Source organism: Amblyomma maculatum, chromosome 3 (assembly GCF_055883805.1).
Source record: "Amblyomma maculatum isolate TAMU_Amacu chromosome 3, ASM5588380v1, whole genome shotgun sequence".
NCBI lineage: Eukaryota > Metazoa > Arthropoda > Arachnida > Ixodida > Ixodidae > Amblyomma > Amblyomma maculatum.
The window spans coordinates 11,573,273-11,591,417 of record NC_139346.1 but is presented as its reverse complement, the minus strand read 5'-3'; the positions used below and the strand labels follow the sequence as shown (position 1 = coordinate 11,591,417).

Here is an 18,145-nt window from a genome sequence, read left to right as displayed (position 1 = left end):
TCTGAATGCTGTTTCTAATTGGTGTTATCTCAATGATATGAAACTGAATCCTGACAAAACCATTTCCATGCGCATCACAAAGTCTCCTTTTACTTACAAATACTCTATCAAGCAGACCCCGATATCTCAAATTGACTCTTAAATATTTACTAGCGACCATTACGGAACGATTGAACAGGTCCTCTCACATTCTAAACATATGTGCTTCTCACGGTCGCCAACTGCGACACTAGCTCAAATACTGCCCCTCCCATGGAAAGCTTGCCCACCCATTTTGTGTCTGCTATAGTATCTGTTTTTCATAATGCTCTTGCGCTTTTCCTGTTGTAAGCCTTTGCTTGCTTTTTTTTCTTTTTTTTTGTTTGAACACTTACACCTGCTAACTATTGTGTAACTTATTAATTACCGAAGTTTTACTAATAGGTTTCAATTTGATTATATATTTTTCCAGATCCTCTACCACATTTGTTTATTTATACTAATGTATTCATGATGGGAGGTCCCCCAGATAGTTTTACTTTGGGACCTCCTACTGAACAAGCTTTTTTATGCACTTATGATTGATTTGTATTTCATTTTATTAAACCTTCAAACAGCCTTGTGGAACGATCTGCCCCCGCATGTGTTTGATTCTAGTAATGTTCTTTCAGCGATTGAAAGTGTTTGGCCCATGGCTTTTGTCGCTTATCTGTCGAAACTTTTTTTACCATGCTTTCTTGATTGTTTGTGGAAAACCTGCATTTGGCATTGTGTCGCGCTAGTCCTCTGTGTATTTGTTATCTCAATCCTGCTTGGGCCTGCACTGTTTTATAAATAAATAAAATAAATAAATAAATAAATTTGGGATTCATTGGTGGCATTCCCTCTGCTAAGTAATTCAGGTGAAGAACAATAAATGATCTGTACAGGCAATGCAGAAAGATGGACCTGAAGATTAATATTCAGAAGACTAAAGTAAAGTTGAACAACGTTGGAAAAAACAGGAGTCTATGTAGCGACACGCTGGAACAGGTACCAGAATACGTCTACTTAGGATAAGTAATCCGGCCTCATATGTGTACAACGAAAGAAAAATAAATATGAGAATCGGAATGAGATGGACATTTCGCAGAATTCTCAAATCAGTGATGGCTAATGATGGGTACACAATGTACTGGCAAGCTGCCAAGTTTGCCAAATCAGTAGGCAATGCGTATGCAACTTTACAGGACTGGCGTTCTCGCAGGGATACGTGGTAGCTAGGAGCTTTAACGAAGAGATCGAGCGTGTTCGTCGGTGATGAATTCACCGCTGAATAAAAGCCCTCGCTTTCAAGGAAAGTGCGAATCCGGTCTTGTCTTTCGCGGGGTAGTGCTGCGTTGATGTCGAATGTGGGTTGCTTTGCTCGGTTGGGTCTTTAGACATCTCATTAAGGAAAGCGATCGTCGTTCAGGGGCATTCTTTGAAGTACCTGAGCTTGTCCGGGACGGAAATGGACGATGCTTCTTGCGATGCCAAGTCCAGTAACAACTGGCTGTTTCCTTCGATGACGGCTTCGTCGGTTTCATTTTCAGCGCTACCCACTCAGACTATGACGCCTGATCGGGTCGATTCTCTGTCTAGGACATTTAGAGCGACGTGTTGCGTCGAAATTGTCGTACACGGTATGGCTTTGTCCGTCGAGAGCGTGATAACCTCAGATAGGAGGTCGATGATCGCCCTATGTTCATTTATAAAGTTCATGTAGATAGTTCTATGTCAATTTAGAAAGACGTGTTTAGAAAATCAAACCGCGGATGCACTGCTGCAGAACCAGGAAGCTGGTAGGATAAGTCCGTCCATTCACTGTCCCGACAAAGTAATGAGATTACCACCAGCTGTGCGAATCAGCGGGACATCCCAAACGGTCACTGCTTTCGGTCCACCGATGACTGAATAGCCAGCTCCGGTGTCCACTAGGGTGCTGGCTGTACGACCGTCGACAGCAGCGGCTTCGTTGTTCGACCTCTATTTTGTCCTTTGCTCAAATGGCGGCCACACCGTTGACACTTCACTGGGTGTTAGTTTAACGAGTGTTATCGTCAATGTCCTCGTCGCGGAGTATTTCGCCTCTGCGTGCTTGCTTCGTGTCACACTTGTCTCTGCAACAACTGAATGATCTTAACTGCTTTAATGCGCGGCAGTATTTTCATGCCATGAATGACAACAAAATTACTATAAGCAATGCACTGCAGTGGGGCCTAAGTCTTTCGTTATTCATGCTGTGCGATACCGTACTATAATCTAGGGTTCCATCAATGGCCCCACAAATACCTGCGCTGCCTGCTTATGGAGAGCCGCACGACAGTCAGGCGGTAATAAGACTAGTTGAAACAGGTGCATTGCTTCTTCACGTATGCGAATTTCGCAGCTACGCAAGGAAACTGCAAATTGTGACTAGGACTTTGAGTGCGATAGCTATTATTACCCAGTGTAAGCACCGTCTGCTGGCTAGCTTTGAAATTAACGCATTTATTTCGTATTTCGGCACATGGAGAGAGAAACGACTTTTAATGTCAAAAGAGTAATCATTAAGGCATGTGGGCCTGGCGTGACCCCCATGTGGGGGCGACGCTCTGGGCCCACGAGACAAGCGCCAGCTGCGTTTTCTTGTCTGAGCGCGTAAGAAATGTGTCCCAGCTCTTCTCGGAGGGAGCTGGCACTTAATTACGAGGGGGTGGTCCACATCCCTGAAGGGTGTGTGCCAATGTGGCCATTACTGCATAGTCGCAATTGGGGCAAATGGGGTCGTAGTCCCCGTCCGTAATCAGTGTCAATCTCGAATAGCTGAGAATAGAATTTGAAGTTTACGCAGCATGGTGTCCTGCGATCTGTCAAGGTCAGAATAGGGAGCCGGGAAGCGTCATCTCGTCTCTCTGTGTAGGTTGGTGATTTCGGCAGACGTCAAGGGGGCCTAAGGCGAAAGCCTCTGGATCCCGCCCGGTTTGTTAGACCTCGGGCCCCTTCGTTCCCAGAGTTCCCCGTGTGGGCGGGTACCCAGAGTAGGTGGATTTTATGGTCGGGAGTGCGGCCGCCGAGTTGCGTGCGCCGGTTGGGCAGATAAGGCCTTTAGAATAATTTTGAATTGCACGTTTAAAGTCACTAAGGACTGTGTGCGTACGTGGGTGGGCGATGGCCAAAGCGATCGCAGTTTCCTCCGCCGCGGTGGGAGAGGGAGTGCTAACCGTGGCAGGAGTAACAAGTGTGGAGTGTGGCGTGGCTACGCATGCGACGTAGATAGATTGTCACTTTGTCTCGCTACATCCACGTAGCATGCGTAGTCGTCTGTGAGGTAAGTTGTTTCAAGTGTCTCGGCCTTGATTCGATGGCGTTCGTCGTGGCGCCCAGCCAGCATATTCTTGGGAATGGGTTTAACCGTGAGGCGGCTGTAAACTCGTATAGGAAGGGGCGCTGCGTGATATGTATCCCCGATGGGAGTTACGTGTAGGCGGTCAAGTATAAGGCGACCATACCTTGAGAGGCGGTGAATTTGGGTGATTTTATGTGCTTCGATGAGTTCTGCAAGAGACACCCAGGTGGAGCAGTCGCTGTGTACTAACATAGTGGGGCAGCGCTGCCGTATACGCGGAACGGAAAAGCTTCACATATCAACGCCTTAATTTGGGGATGCACGCAGCTCACTCAACCTAGAATGTAAGGAGCTATTGCCGCCATTAGGGTTCTCTCCCTTCCTTCAACGACTGTGTGGCCCGTTCAAAAAGCACAGCCGGACTTTTCTTTTTCTTGTTTCCTTCATAATATCCAGTACAGTGCAAGTAATGTACTGCATACTTTTGTGAACGGTTGGGGACAAAGAGATATGCCTCTCTGTGTTACCGGCTGCACGATCTGCACTCAAGACGAGTCGCATGCCCACTCCGCTGTTCGCACTCGGCCAATCATTGATAGAAATAAATTTTGGCCACTTGTAAAGCCTACAGTAGTGCAGGTGATTAACTCTCGTTAAAAACAACGTGATGGCGCACAGCACAACAAAGAAATATTTCACATAGTTACAAAACTGCTTACGCCCTCATTCCTTGCCTTGCAGTCAACCTACCACATTTAATTGCGGTTGAGTGAGGACTGCCGACGACCATACAGCTTTCATAAATCCAAACATAGCATGATTTTGATAACCCGTTTGCGGCCCATTGTACAATACTTTAGTACAACTTCCCGGCAATAAGGCAGAATTCTGTAAGGGGATGCAACAGATGTTTGGTTTGGGCTAGTTGGTAGCAGTTTCTTGAAGACATAGCGCAAAAAAGACGGGGACAACACAGAAGTAGACAGGACCGGCACTATGTCTTCAAGAACCGATAAGGGGCTTTACACATGAAACGGGAGACAAAAGGCTCTCTTCCACAATGGCCATTTTTCAAGCACAGCTACTGCGCACGCGCGAAGCCTTATCGGAATCCATTTTCGCCGGGATGCGCCACGCGCAAATAGGAGGACTTCGTTTCACGTGATGTTTCAGAAGACGACGCCCCTCGCTTCATGGACGCGGTGAACTGCTGCACAATAATTGCGTGCTAGCAACTTTTAGGTCTTCGGTATGGACGCAATATATTGTGCCCCAGCTTGTCTCAACAGAGAAGATGCGTCCAGGTTCGCCAGCTTCCTGTTGTCATTGTCATAGTTTAACAGGGTTGGTCACAGATGACTCACGCATCTCTGCACCGGGTAGGCGAGGCCAGCCCTGCACTCAACTACTATTTGGAAAACAAGCCCATAGGAGCGAATTTCTGTACAAATTCTCTTTAACCCGTCTCGCCAACCGTACTTCGCCTGGCGGCCGGTGCACTAAAGCTCCATTCCCTTCAACGAGTTGCTGATGACGAGCTACATTTGTGCATGTTATTCGTTATACAAAAACAACTAACAGAGCTCAGTCCTGAATGTGATTAAAATAAATCAGCTATTATTCGTGCTTACCTTGTTCTAGCGTTGACATTCGCGGCACTGTCTTGTTTCCTGGGCGCTCCAAACTTCGTCCATAGGCCACAAAAGCACCATCAGGCCATGAGACAATAAAGACACAATAGCGCCACAACCAAGAAATCAAACCTCGATACACTCGATGAATTGAACGAGAACATCTTCTTCGGAAATCCGCCTGTCCTGTCTCCCTTGTCTTTTTGTGTCGTCGTTTTGTGCGCATAAAAACCTATCTGAGTATGAACCAACTAGCCCCACAACGCATATTACTGGAATATCAATGAATTGCAGTTCGTGGTATTTGAATAACAGGCCGGCATATGTGTAACCTTATCAAATGCTTTACAAAAGTCTAGGAATATAACGTCAACTTGACCGCGGAACTGTCGAGAGCAGAAGAAAACGAATTAATTGTGGAAACTAGTTGCGTGATTGCTGACGGACCGTTTCGAAAACCATGCTGGAAATGAGAAATTATGCTTTTTCATTCTAGAGAGTCAGTTATGTAGCTCAAAATGATATGTTCCATCAGTTTGCATGACGCACTGATGAGCAAATTCCGTCGGTAGTTGGTTATTTGAGAGCGTCCACCTTGCTTAAATACAAGCACAACACATGCGAGCCTCCAATCAGACGGGACAGTTAACGCTACTGGAAAAAGAGACAGAAGGTCCCAAATAAGCATTGGGCAAAGCGATTCAGCGTAACGACGGCGGAAAGTATTGGAAATACCACCAGGGCGGCACAATGATTCAGATTTCAGATTGCGGAGCGTTGGAAAGATGCCCTCGCAAGTCAGGAATTCTAGGCTGATACTGCTCGTGGTCGTACTACTATAACAATTTGGCCACGGCGGGAATCTGAAAAGACGGACTAGAATAAAATAATAAACGGTGATTACCTATAAAACACCCCAACTCCCAGGCACGTCCCGTTTAAGTACCCTTCTCCCACATCGGAAGCGGGTAATCAGCGGGGTGTCCCTGCGACCTTTCTTCTCGGATATGATCTAACCTCCAAACAAGGATCTCCGTCGGATGTTTCGTTTAGGATCACCTTAAATAGAACCCGGGGCACCTTTCTGTAATTATGCATCTTCTCGCCCCAAACAAGTGTACGAACACCGTACCATTTCGCTATTAATGCAAAAAATGCGTGCTGTTCATTCGATTGCAGCTGGAAATAATTGGCGCTGTCGTTTCTACTATATTAAGCAAATGCTAATCAAAATTGTTGTTGCGTTTCCCCAGCATGCATTAGAGGATTGCAACAGGTTGTCGTGTATTTTCGGAGCATATAAACAACAAATCTAAGCTCGTAATATTCATTAGCTGAAGCACAGTAATTGGTTTCTTTTGAAAAACAAAATATGCTGCATTGCATACAGCCAACCACGATATGAGGGTTGCACTTCAATATTGTCACGTAGTGGTGACAAGGCCGTACACACCAAACGAAGACACAGGCGTGATAGTACAGAGATTAACTCTTTACTGAGCTGACTTGCGCCGCAAAAGAACTAAGCAAGTATAATAGTGAGAGATGGGCTAGTTGGTCGCTAGTATTGGAATGCATCATGAAACCGCGCAAAAAAACAAGGGACAGAGAAGAAAACGACGGGACAAAGCGCTTTGTCCCGTCGCTTTCTTCTCTGTCCTTTGTTTTTTTTTCGCGGTTTCATGATGCATTCCAGAACTAAGCAACTCGGCGGCGGCGATAGCAACGAACGTGCTCGTCGATCATCGAACTAATAATGCCCGTCGCACTCGTCAACGCTCAATTTAAAGGCTGCTCAGAACAATATAGATAATGTCGCGAACTGCTAAGCACAAGCTGGAACATCTTGCGCTACAACAAAACGTGTGACTCCCGACATCGAGCATTAGCAAACAAAGAATACAGAACTGATACGCGATCAGAGTGGTAAGGCCGCATGCCGGTGGCTGTTAAAAAACAACAAATACAATTTTGAAGGTTTCGCGGCATTACTCCCCCCTTAAAAAACATCACCTCGATGTTTCAAAATATACAGACATGAATTAACATAAACATTGCAAAGCAAACATGAATAGCCATGCTCTCTTAGACACGTCCATATCACTGCTACTGAAAGTATGATCAGCATCTCAAAAGATAATCTTCGACTATAAAAAGGGGAGCTTTGAAGCTATGAAGGACGAACTTGAACAGTTTCAGACGTGCTTTTGTGAGTCCTACTTGTCAAGGACGGGTAATCATAATTGGGAATTATATAAAACAACATTGATAAACCTATCGGAAGCAAATATATCCCAAAAGTAAATATAAAATTCGATTATAACAATGAGTGAAACCGTAAGTCTGAAACATCTCCTAAACAGGAAAAAACGCCTATATCGATCAGTAAAGTCATCTAACAGCCGTGCTACGTGGGACCGATATCACAAGTCTGCAAAAACATATAATGAAAGCGCAGATGCGGCAAAGCATAAATTCTTTTCAGTCGATCTACGTGGAACCTTGCAATCGAACGCCAACAGATTCTGGCGCGTATTATATCCCCTAGGTCTCGGCCGAACCAAATAGCCCTCATGGGAACTGATGGTGAACCAGTGGAACCAGAACAGTGTGCCGCCGACTTGAACTATTATTTTGTCTCTGTTTTCACTACCGCACACAACTGTACGACCCAGCCTCCACCAGAGTCGCTACCAGTTACGATACCTGAGATACAGAATAATGGAAACGGTATCAGGAACCTCACTGATTCTCTAAAATTGTCTTCATCGCCAGGCTGTGACCATATCAATAGCAAACTACTAAAAAACACATAGAAAACCTCGTCACAGATATTACAGTTAATCTTCACCTAGTCTTTACAGTCGGAAGAAATATCGGGCGATTGGAAAGTCGCTCAAGTCATACCAGTCTTTAAAACACGTTATAACCACGAACCCAATGACACACCTCGAATCTAACGACTTCTTTTATCCTCAACAGCATGGTTTTAGAAAACATCTCTTATGTGAAACACAGCTTGCAGAGTTCATACACAACTTATTAGTATCCATGAACAATAACCTCCAAATAGATGCTATATTGCTCGATTACTCCAGAGCATTTAATCGCGTTCCCCACAGTTATTTACTTCAGAAGCTCTCATCACTAGGAATTCCCGCCAACCTAATTCGCTGGATTGAAACTTTTCTTTCAGGACGCAAGCAGTTCACTTCCGCAAATGATAGCCCACCAGTGTAACATCGGGAGTCCGACAAGGGGCCGGACTGTCGCCTCTACTATTCCTAATTTACATTAATTTACATGTCCGACATCATCATCATCATCAGCCTGACTATACCCATTGCAGAGCGAAGGCCTCTCCCATATTTCTCCACTTAATTCGGTTCTGTGCTGGCTGCATCCACTTGACCCCTGCGAACTTCTTAACCTCATCCGCCCACCTAACTTTCTGCCGCCCCCTGCTACGCTTTCCTTCCCTTGGAATCCAGTTTGTTACCCTCAGCGACCATCGGTTATCCTCTCTTCGCACTACATGTCCTGCCCATGTCCATTTCTTCTTAATTTCTACTAGATTGTCGGTAACTTGAGTTATTTCTCTGATCCACTCTGCACGCTTCCTATCTCTTAATGTTACCCTTACCATTTTTCGTTCCATACCCCTCTGGGTTGTCCTTAAGTAGAACTCTCTTGGTTAGCCTCCACGTTTCAGCCCCATAGCTGAGTACAGGTAAGATGCAACTGTTGTATACTTTCCTCTTGAGCGATACCGATAAGCTGCTAGTCACAATCTGCGAGTGCTTGCCAAATGCGCTCAATCCCAATCTAATTCTTGTTTTTTCCCTTTTCATGACACAGATCTGCGGTTACTACCTGTCCTAAGTAGACATATATCTCCTACTACTTCCAGTACTTCGCAAACTGCTGTTCCTTCCCGAGGCTGTTCACAATTACCTTAGTCTTCTGCATATTGATTTTCAAGCCTACCTTTCTACTTTCCTGTCTAGGTCATGTGGGATTCGGGCTTGCTGCGGCTGACCTTCGCGCGGCCGCCGCCCGCTTCCCACTAGTTCTGCTCGTTCCCTTTCTCCCGCCTGAGGCGGCGGAGAGAGGCTCGGACGACTTGTCACTGTCGTTCGGGCCACAGCTCCGCCCTGGCGTCCCAGTGGCTGTTCCCATTGGCGCCTTTTGGGGGGAACACGGCATCGCTTCGACGGCCGCGCTCGCGCGACCGTCCGAGCGGAGCCCAGAGAGAGACCCCGCCGAGACATCATAAGGTGCGTACGCAACTGTTCTTGTCTGCCGGCCTTTGTCCGCGCAGACCAGTGTGTACTCAAGTTCGTCATGCTCCCGGTCGTACCTGAGAGCGCAACTCGAGCCTGTCGATCGTTATCCAACGATCCGCGACAGGCGTACCTTGCGGTGGTTGCCCACTCTCTCTCAAAGGAACCCTTTGGTCACTGCGAGATAGCGATCACAGCACGCCCTTGCGTGCTTGCGGCGCACACTCCGTGTCACTTCGTGCGCGCAGGGGAGCCTTGCTCCTCGCGCGCTCCCTTGACACGGTGACTGAGTATGTGTGTGTATGTGCGTTTTGTATATATGTGTATGTGTGTGCGCGTGTGCGCGTGTGTGTGTGTGTGTGTGTGTGTGTGTGTGTGTGTGTGTGTGTGTGTGTGTGTGTGTGTGTGTGTGTGTGTGTGTGTGTGTGTGTGTGTGTGTGTGTGTGTGTGTGTGTGTGTGTGTGTGTGTGTGTGTGTGTGTGTGTGTGTGTGTGTGTGCAGCGAAGTGCTCTCCTCCCGGTGGAGGTTGAGTGCGCGCTGCGGTGTTTCAGTGTGCGCGTGGTGACGGCTGATCGGGGCTTCGGCTCGCGCGACGCCCGAACCTGCGGTGGTTGGCGGCCTATGCCCACGTAGAAACGACAACTGGCGCCCAACGTGAATTGTCCTTGGCTCCATGAGTTGTTGGACAGCACATAGGCCGAGCCGGTCGCCTTGACGATCAAGCTCATGCGCCATGGCTGCCGCCCCCTGCGCGGCATTCGGCAAAGGTACTGAAACACGCTACATGGTTCTTCGGACCGCTCGGCGGTGCGACAGTTGACCATATGCCACCGCTGTTTCAGCTTTACGCCGTTGCGGAAGCAATGTGCGCGACGCCGCCGCTGCCGGCATCTGCGCACAACAGCGCCCGTACCCCGCTAGCAGTCATTTCTCTGGGGAACGGCGAGGCGTCGGCCGGGCTCCCTAAGGAAACCGCGCCGACAGGGCGCTCAGTTGGCTGATGCGGCTCCGTGAACTTGCGAGCCGGCTGGCGCGCCACTCTCTCCTGGTGCAGCATTTCGACTTTTCGCTGCAGTAACTACAGGGGAGAACGAACGTGGTAGCTGACGCGCTATCCCGTGCCCCACTCGCCCGCGGCGGCGTGTTTACGCCGGCAGGCGAAGGGGGCGAAACAGCGGACGAGCCGCAGATCGGCACGCCCGTAGACGGGTTCCCCACTCCGCTATCCGGGTAATCAGCGCTTCGCAAAGCAGGCGAGGGTGAAAGCTCTTTGTGAGCACATCTGAGGCGCCGATGCCAGCGGAAGTTTTGCTGCGAACCTGCGGGGGGACGAAACCAGGCTCTCCTTTGGGATGACTGGGATCGTTTTCAGCCATGAAGAGCTACGACGGTCCAGCAAAATGACCCGTTTTGTCGCGATGTCAGCGACGGTCTCTGGGAGACGAAGCGCCGTTACGCTGCTCGTATTGAGCGGGCGCAGGGGGCACGAGCCAGCGTGTGTCGCGGCTTGCCTCGGGGATTCATATTTGCTGGGCCACGACGGGCTCGCGCTGAAATACATAGCCACGGATGATGAGTCCATGAACCATTTGAAGTGGCTGTTCCCCAATGTCTGAGCGGCGCTCTGTTGCGTTTCTCTCACGACAAACCATTGGCTGGTCATCTGAGTGGCTCCAAGGTTTCCAGAAACTGAGTCAATCGGTGACTGCAGCCCGGCATGAAGCGCGACATTTTCCACTGTTGCCGTTCTTGCCATGTCTGTCAAATGGAGAAGTCGAGGGGTGGCAAGCCACCGGGCATGACGACACCAACTGACGGTGTGCGTCTGTGGCAGATGGCCGCCTGCGATTTCATGGGGCATTTCCTCAGTAACAAGCAAGGGCTCATTGCTGGAGAATCCCCCTACGGGAAATGCCAGCCGTGCCTACATTGCAGACCTGAAGGCCTATGGGTAACGGTCTGATAAGCTCGCGCTGGTGCCCATTGTCACCACAGGCAAGCGCCGAGGAACACCCGATGCGGTGGAACGCAGCCGTGCCCCGCACCGGTACTAGGTGAGGCGACGTTCACCGGTGTGATTGATGCCGGACGGCGGACCTTTTCCGCAACCGAAGGCATACCGCCTCACCGAGCGAGCTTGCTCGTCGAACCCTACCCGGAAGCAAGGTTGGTCTCCCCCTTTTCTGGCTCGCTCAGTTCCAGCCTTTGTGCTTTATTTTTTTTGTGTATCTCTTTTTCCATTCTTCACTTCACTTCACTTCACTTTATTACCTTAAAGACCCCACATTGGGGGTATTACATAAGGGGTGGGAGTACAAACATAGATTGAATATGATTGCCTACATGGTATTTATGAAGTGCATATTTAAACTTTTTACAAAACTTGATGGGCAGGTGATGGCGTCAACATCGTGGGGAAGGCCATTCCAGTCTTTTGCAGTGCGAAGAAAGAATGATGAAGAAAAAGTGACGGTGCGGGCGCGCTGGCATGAGACTACTAGTGGATGGCCGGTGCGATGAGATATGCGAGCTGGCGGTGTGATGTAGGGTGGTTGGCCGAGGGAGCTGTAAAAAAACCTATGGAACAGATTAAGAGAAGCAATGCGACGACGATGGGCAAGAGTTGATAAACCTGATTGCCGTTTAAGTGACGATACACTGATGTCATATGAATAGGAAGAATGAATGAACCTCGTGGCGCGATTTTGGACAGATTCTAGTGAACTGACGAGATATGCTTGTTGCGGGCTCCAGATAGCAGATGCGTATTCTAGTTTAGGTCGGATGAGCGATTGGTAGGCGAGAAGTTTAATACTTTGAGGGGCGTGCCGTAAATGGTGTTTCAAAAAACCTAATGATCGGTTAGCTGATGCGACGATGTTCGTTACATGTGAGCGCCAGGAGAGATCCTGGCACAAGGTGACACCTAAGTACTTGTATGAGCATGCAGATTCTAGTGGAGTGTTAGCAACCGAGTAAGTGAAAATTTGGGGGTTACGCCGGCGGTGAAAAGATACGAGTTTACATTCATTAGGATTAAGCGACATTAGCCAGTCATCGCACCAGGCATGTATTGCGTTAATGTCGTTTTGGAGCTGTGATTGGTCAGAGGTGTTGGAAATAGTGCGGTAAATAACGCAATCATCGGCAAACAGACGAACATTGCAAACCAGGTTTGAGGGTAAGTCGTTTATATAGATTAAGAATAGGAGGGGAGCTAATACAGAACCTTGGGGTACGCCTGATGTTACTGGAAGAGGGTTAGAACTGTGTCCATTAACGAGAACAAACTGAGAGCGGTTAGAAAGGAATTCTTCGATCCATAATAAGACGTTAGGATGCAGATTTAGCATGGTTAGTTTCAGCAGTAAACGCCTGTGGGGAACTTTGTCAAATGCTTTAGCGAAGTCTAGAAAAATAGCGTCAGTTTGTAAGTTTAGGTCGAGGCTGGAGTGAACGTCATGAAGAAAGATGGCCATTTGAGTTTCACATGACAGACCCTTGCGAAACCCGTGCTGTGAGGGATGAAAGAAGTTGTTACTGTCAAGAAAGTTCATGATTTGAGAATAGATGACGTGTTCCATGATTTTGCAAGGTATGCTGGTTAATGATATGGGACGGTAAATTAAAGGAGTATCTTTCTTGCCTGATTTATAGACGGGAATAACCTTCCCCACTTTCCAATCATCCGGAATGCATCCTGTAGAAAGCGACTGAGAAAACAATAACAATAAGTATATTGCAGAATTGCTGTTAGTATTGCGAAGTATTTTGGAGTTAATTTCGTCGACGCCGGCCGATGATGAAGTTTTAAGGTGTTCGATTAGCGAGGAAATACCAGCTTCAGAAAACACGATAGCAGGCATGTTGGACTGTATATTGGCGGTGGAAGGCGCAGTTGGTGGTTGAATTTCATTAGTGAATACAGATGAAAAGGTATTATTAAAAATATCAGCGCATTCTTTGTCATCTGCGTCTTCGCCAGACTCTTTAGTAAGAGTAATGGTATGTGCTGGGTGCTCACTTATTACCTGCCAGAACTTTCTGGGATTGGAAGTCAACAATTTCGGGAGGTCGTTGTGAAGGAAAGAGTATTTCGCATTGCGGATTGCGGACAGGTACGTGCGTTCGGCTATATAGTATTTTTCCCACGCGAAAGCGTCGTATTGCTTTAATTTTGCCGCACGGAAAAGGCGTTTCTTTTTGTTGTCGAGCCTTTTTATTGTTTTGGTAAACCATGGTTTTTGGCGGTCGGAGTGGAAGCTTATTTTAGGGATGTATCTGTCTGTTCGATAATCTTGCTCTTAAAGAGGGACCAGTTATCATTTACTGAGCGATCGTGAAAAGATACTTCAAATGTTGTGAGATATTGGCTTAAATCGAGATTAAAGGCTTCATAGTTTCCTTTGTCGTATAGCCGAATAGTTTTGTTTTGATTTTCGCGTCGTGATGGGTGGAACTCAAATATGGCGTGAATAACGTTATGGTCGCTGATTTCGCGTAGATAAGTGATAGATGAGAGGGCTTCCGGGTGGGTAGTTAGGATTAAGTCGAGGATGTTTGCACACCCTTCTGCAACGCGGGTCGGTTCGGATACTACTTGTGTTAAGTTGAAGTTTAGGCAGACCTCAATTAAGTCATTCGCTTCCCTGTTGCCGACTGCTGTCTGTGTCTGCCAGTTGATTCCTGGAAAATTGAAGTCTCCAAAAAGGATGATATGTGCTTTTGCGTATTTTCTCGATAGCTGACTGATCTCGTCGTTAAGTATTCGGGAAAAATCACAGTTGGTACTTGGCGCTCTGTAACAAACGCCTAGCAGTACGGTTTGGGGCGTGGCGCGACAATGTAGCCATACTATCTCGAGGTCTGATGGAATATTTATAACTGTGCACGAGAACTGATTGTGGACTGCGATGAGTACACCTCCGCCTCGAGCGGATGTGCGATCTTTGCGAAAAAGGTTAAAGTTCGGTAAGTCAGCAAGAATTTCAGTATCAGTGACGTCATTAGTGAGCCATGTTTCGGTAAAAATCAGCAAATTACTAGAAGATGAACACACAAGATTGGAGATTATTTCGCGTTTCGGAAGAAAACTGCGTATGTTAGTGAAAATCACCGAAAGGGAGAGATTAGACTGGGGGGTGGTAGATACGTGAGCGGCTGGAAGCTTGCGGCGCAGCAACCGCTATGGTATCTCTTTTACAGATTGCGATGGTTCGTCGAAAATATATCGACGGGCACCGATGAACAGGGTCTTGTACCGCAAAGAAAAACGGTTAGTCTTGCTTTTGGCAAAGGTAACTAGGTGCTTGCGCGCATTACGAACGCGACGTGAAAAATCTTCGCCGACGGTGTAGTCTGTGTCCTTGAATTTGCGGCCATTAGCTAGGATTTCTTCTTTCGTTTTGAAGAGCGCGAATTTGGCAATTAGCGGACGGCAGCGGCCAGGTTCGTGGCGCCCAAGACGGTGAGTGCGGTCTAATGTTTTGGGGTCGAGGGTGATGTCCAAAAATTCGGATCAATGGCGAATTAGTAGTTTTTCAGAATCGGCCCACGTTTCAGATGGATCAGGGTCAGGAATATTGTAGAAAATCAGGTTGTTTCGGCGTGACTGGTTTTCTGCTTCGTAAATACGATCCTCGAGATCACAGAGCTGTCGAGTCGCCTGAGCGGTGTGATTGCTTATGCCTTCTATCTCTGTGCGTAGCGTCTGTATGGTTTGGTAGTGGCCTTCAAGTGCGCTAATGCGCCTGCTTAGATCAGAAATCAGGTTTCCTGTTGTTAGTAACTGTTGTTAGTTGTTAGGGTTTTGAGGTCTGAAACTTCCGTGATTAGTGTCGACTGGCCGGCGGACAATTTTTGAAGTTCCGCAAGTACAGTGTCGAGTTGGGCAGGGCCGGGGTTAGTCTCTATGTCGCCGGATAACAAAAGCAAGGAAATAATGACATCAGCACACTCAGTGGCAATCGCAAAGCAACACTGTGGGCTCGGCAGCTGTCATCATCATCATCATCATCATCAGCCTGATTATACCCACTGCAGGGCGAAGGCCTCTCCCATATTTCTCCACTTAACCCGGTTCTGTGCTAGCTGCATCCACTTGACCCCTGCGAACTTCTTAATCTCATCAGCCCACCTAACTTTCTGCCGCCCCCTGCTACGCTTTCCTTCCCTTGGAATCCAGTTTGTTACCCTCAGCGACCATCGGTTATCCTCTCTTCGCACTACATGTCCTGCCCATGTCCATTTCTTCTTCTTAATTTCCACTAGAATGTCGTTAACTTGAGTTATTTCTCTGACCCACTCTGCACGCTTTCTATCTCTTAATGTTACCCCTACCATTTTTCGTTCCATAGCCCTCTGGGTTGTCCTCAACTTAAGTAGAACTCTCGTGGTTAGCCTCCACGTTTCAGCCCCATAGGTGAGTACAGGCAAGATGCAACTGTTGTATACTTTCCCCTTGAGCGATACCGGTAAGCTGCTAGTCATAATCTGCGAGTGCTTGCCAAATGCGCTCCATCCCAATCTTATTGTTCTTGTTATTTCCTTTTCATGGTCCGGATCTGCGGTTACTACCTGTCCTAAGTAGACATATTCGCCAACTACTTCCAGTATTTCGCTACCTAATGTAAACTGCTGTTCCTTCCCGAGGCTGTTGAACATTACCTTAGTCTTCTGCATATTGATTTTCAAGCCTACCTTTCTACTTTTTCTGTCTAGGTCATCAATCATTATTTGCAGTTCATCCCCCGAGTTGCTTAGCAAGGCAATGTCATCAGCAAATCGCAGATTACTGAGGTATTCTCCATCTACCTTTATCCCTAACTGCTCCCATTCCAAGTCTCTGAATACTTCCTCTAAACAAGCTGTGAATAGTACTGGGGAGATTGTGTCTCCTTGCCTAACACCTTTCTTCATGGGAATTTTGTTGCTTTCTTTATGTAGAACTATGGTTGCTGTGCAGCCACTATATATATATTCCAGCACTTTCACGTACGGCTCGTCTACCCCCTAATTTCGCAATGCCTGCATCACCGCCGAGGTTTCAACTGAGTCAAATGCTTTTTCGTAATCAATGAATGCTATGTATAAGGGCTGGTTATATTCCGAGCATTTTTCTATCACCTGATTGATGGTATGGATATGATCGATAGTAGAGTACCGTTTCCGAAACCCTGCTTGATCCTTTGCTTGATTGCAGTCTAAGGTTGTCCTGATTCTATTAGCGATTACCTTAGTAAATAACTTATACGTAACAGACAGTAAGCTGATTGGTCTGTAATTTTTAAGGTCCTTAGAGTCCCCTTTCTTGTGAATGAGGATAATGTTTGCATTCTTCCATGCTTCCGGTACCGTCGATGACACCAGGCACTGCGTATACAGGGTGGCCAGTTTTTCTAGCTCGATATCCCCCCCGTCCTTCAGCAAATCTGTAGTTATCTGATTCTCTCCAGCTGATTTCCCCCTTTTCATAGTTTCTAGTGCTTTCTTGACCTCGTCCTTCGTCACTGGTGGAACGTCTGACTGTTTTTCCCTACCGCCAATCTCATTACGGTCCTGACTACTTCGGCTACTGTAGAGATCTGTATAGAACTCCTCGGCTACTTTGACTATCTTGTCCATATTAGTGATGACATTGCCCGCCTTGTCCCTTATCGCATACATCTGGTTTTTGCCTATGCCCAATTTCTTCTTTACCGCTTTAAGGCCTCCCCCGTTCTTTACAGCATGCTCAATTTTCTCCATGTTATACTTCCTTATATCGGCCACCTTGCGCTTATTGATTAGCTTTGATATCTCGGCCAATTCGATCTGGTCTGTTGGATTGGAAGCTTTAACAGGAAATAATCACTAGATTTCTTAGCGTAAAGACAATATGGCTTCCTAACCTGCATGGCGAGGCAGAACGGGTTGAGTGACTGCATCGTGGCACAGCCACCGAGCCCACAGAGCGACGCCAGCGGCTGCGGCTTCTTAAAAGCTGGGGCGGGAGAAGATGTCGATGGCGATGGTGTTTCCAGTTGACTGTCGAGGGTCCAGTGCACTGGTGAGGTCAGCGCACGATAGGCGGAAGCGGTGACGAGGCAGGGATGGTTGAAAACGGGCGTCCTTTCCAGCCAGATGTCCAGTGGACAGGCAGCCAGAGAAGCAGGGAAAAGCACGGTGAACCAAAGGGGAGCAACCACATGCATGGCGAGGCAGAACGGGTTGAGTGACTGCATCGTGGCACAGCCACCGAGCCCACAGAGCGACGCCAGCGGCTGCGGCTGCTTAAAAGCTGGGGCGGGAGAAGATGTCGATGGCGATGGTGTTTCCAGTTGACTGTCGAGGGTCCAGTGCACTGGTGAGGTCAGCGCACGATAGGCGGAAGCGGTGACGAGGCAGGGATGGTTGAAAACGGGCGTCCTTTCCAGCCAGATGTCCGGTGGATAGGCAGCCAGAGAAGCAGGGAAAAGCACGGTGAACCAAAGGGGAGCAACCACCTGCATGGCGAGGCAGAACGGGTTGAGTGACTGCATCGTGGCACAGCCACCGAGCCCACCTGTTCTTCTGTTTCCGTTCTTGCTTTCTATCTTGTAAATATTGTACAGTGTGTGCCTTCTTTTGTACAGAGCGTCATCTCTCATCTTTCTTCTTGAAATTGCGAGGGTTGCTGATTAGGCAGCCCCGACGCGCGGCTTTTTCGGTGTGTGTGGAAATGAAGTTGGGGCCGTTTGGGGACGGGGAGCATGGACGAGGTCCCTTTCACCCAAGGCCGCCGCGATTGCGAAGGTGCTCGGGACAGGTTCGCCGCTGAAGGTCGGCATCACCCTTTGTTTGGTGTGTGAGTTGCTGTGCGTGTGCCTGCCTGGGCGTGGAGGCGACGACGTCGCGCCATGTGTGTTTGCCAGCGTGTGCGGAGC

General features: G+C 47.9%; 1 pseudogene; it reads right to left on the bottom strand.

The window, feature by feature from the left end:
* Nucleotides 1-14,310: 14,310 nt before the first annotated feature.
* On the bottom strand, nt 14,311-17,761 carry LOC146194230 (uncharacterized; annotated as a pseudogene).
* Nucleotides 17,762-18,145: the final 384 nt, after the last annotated feature.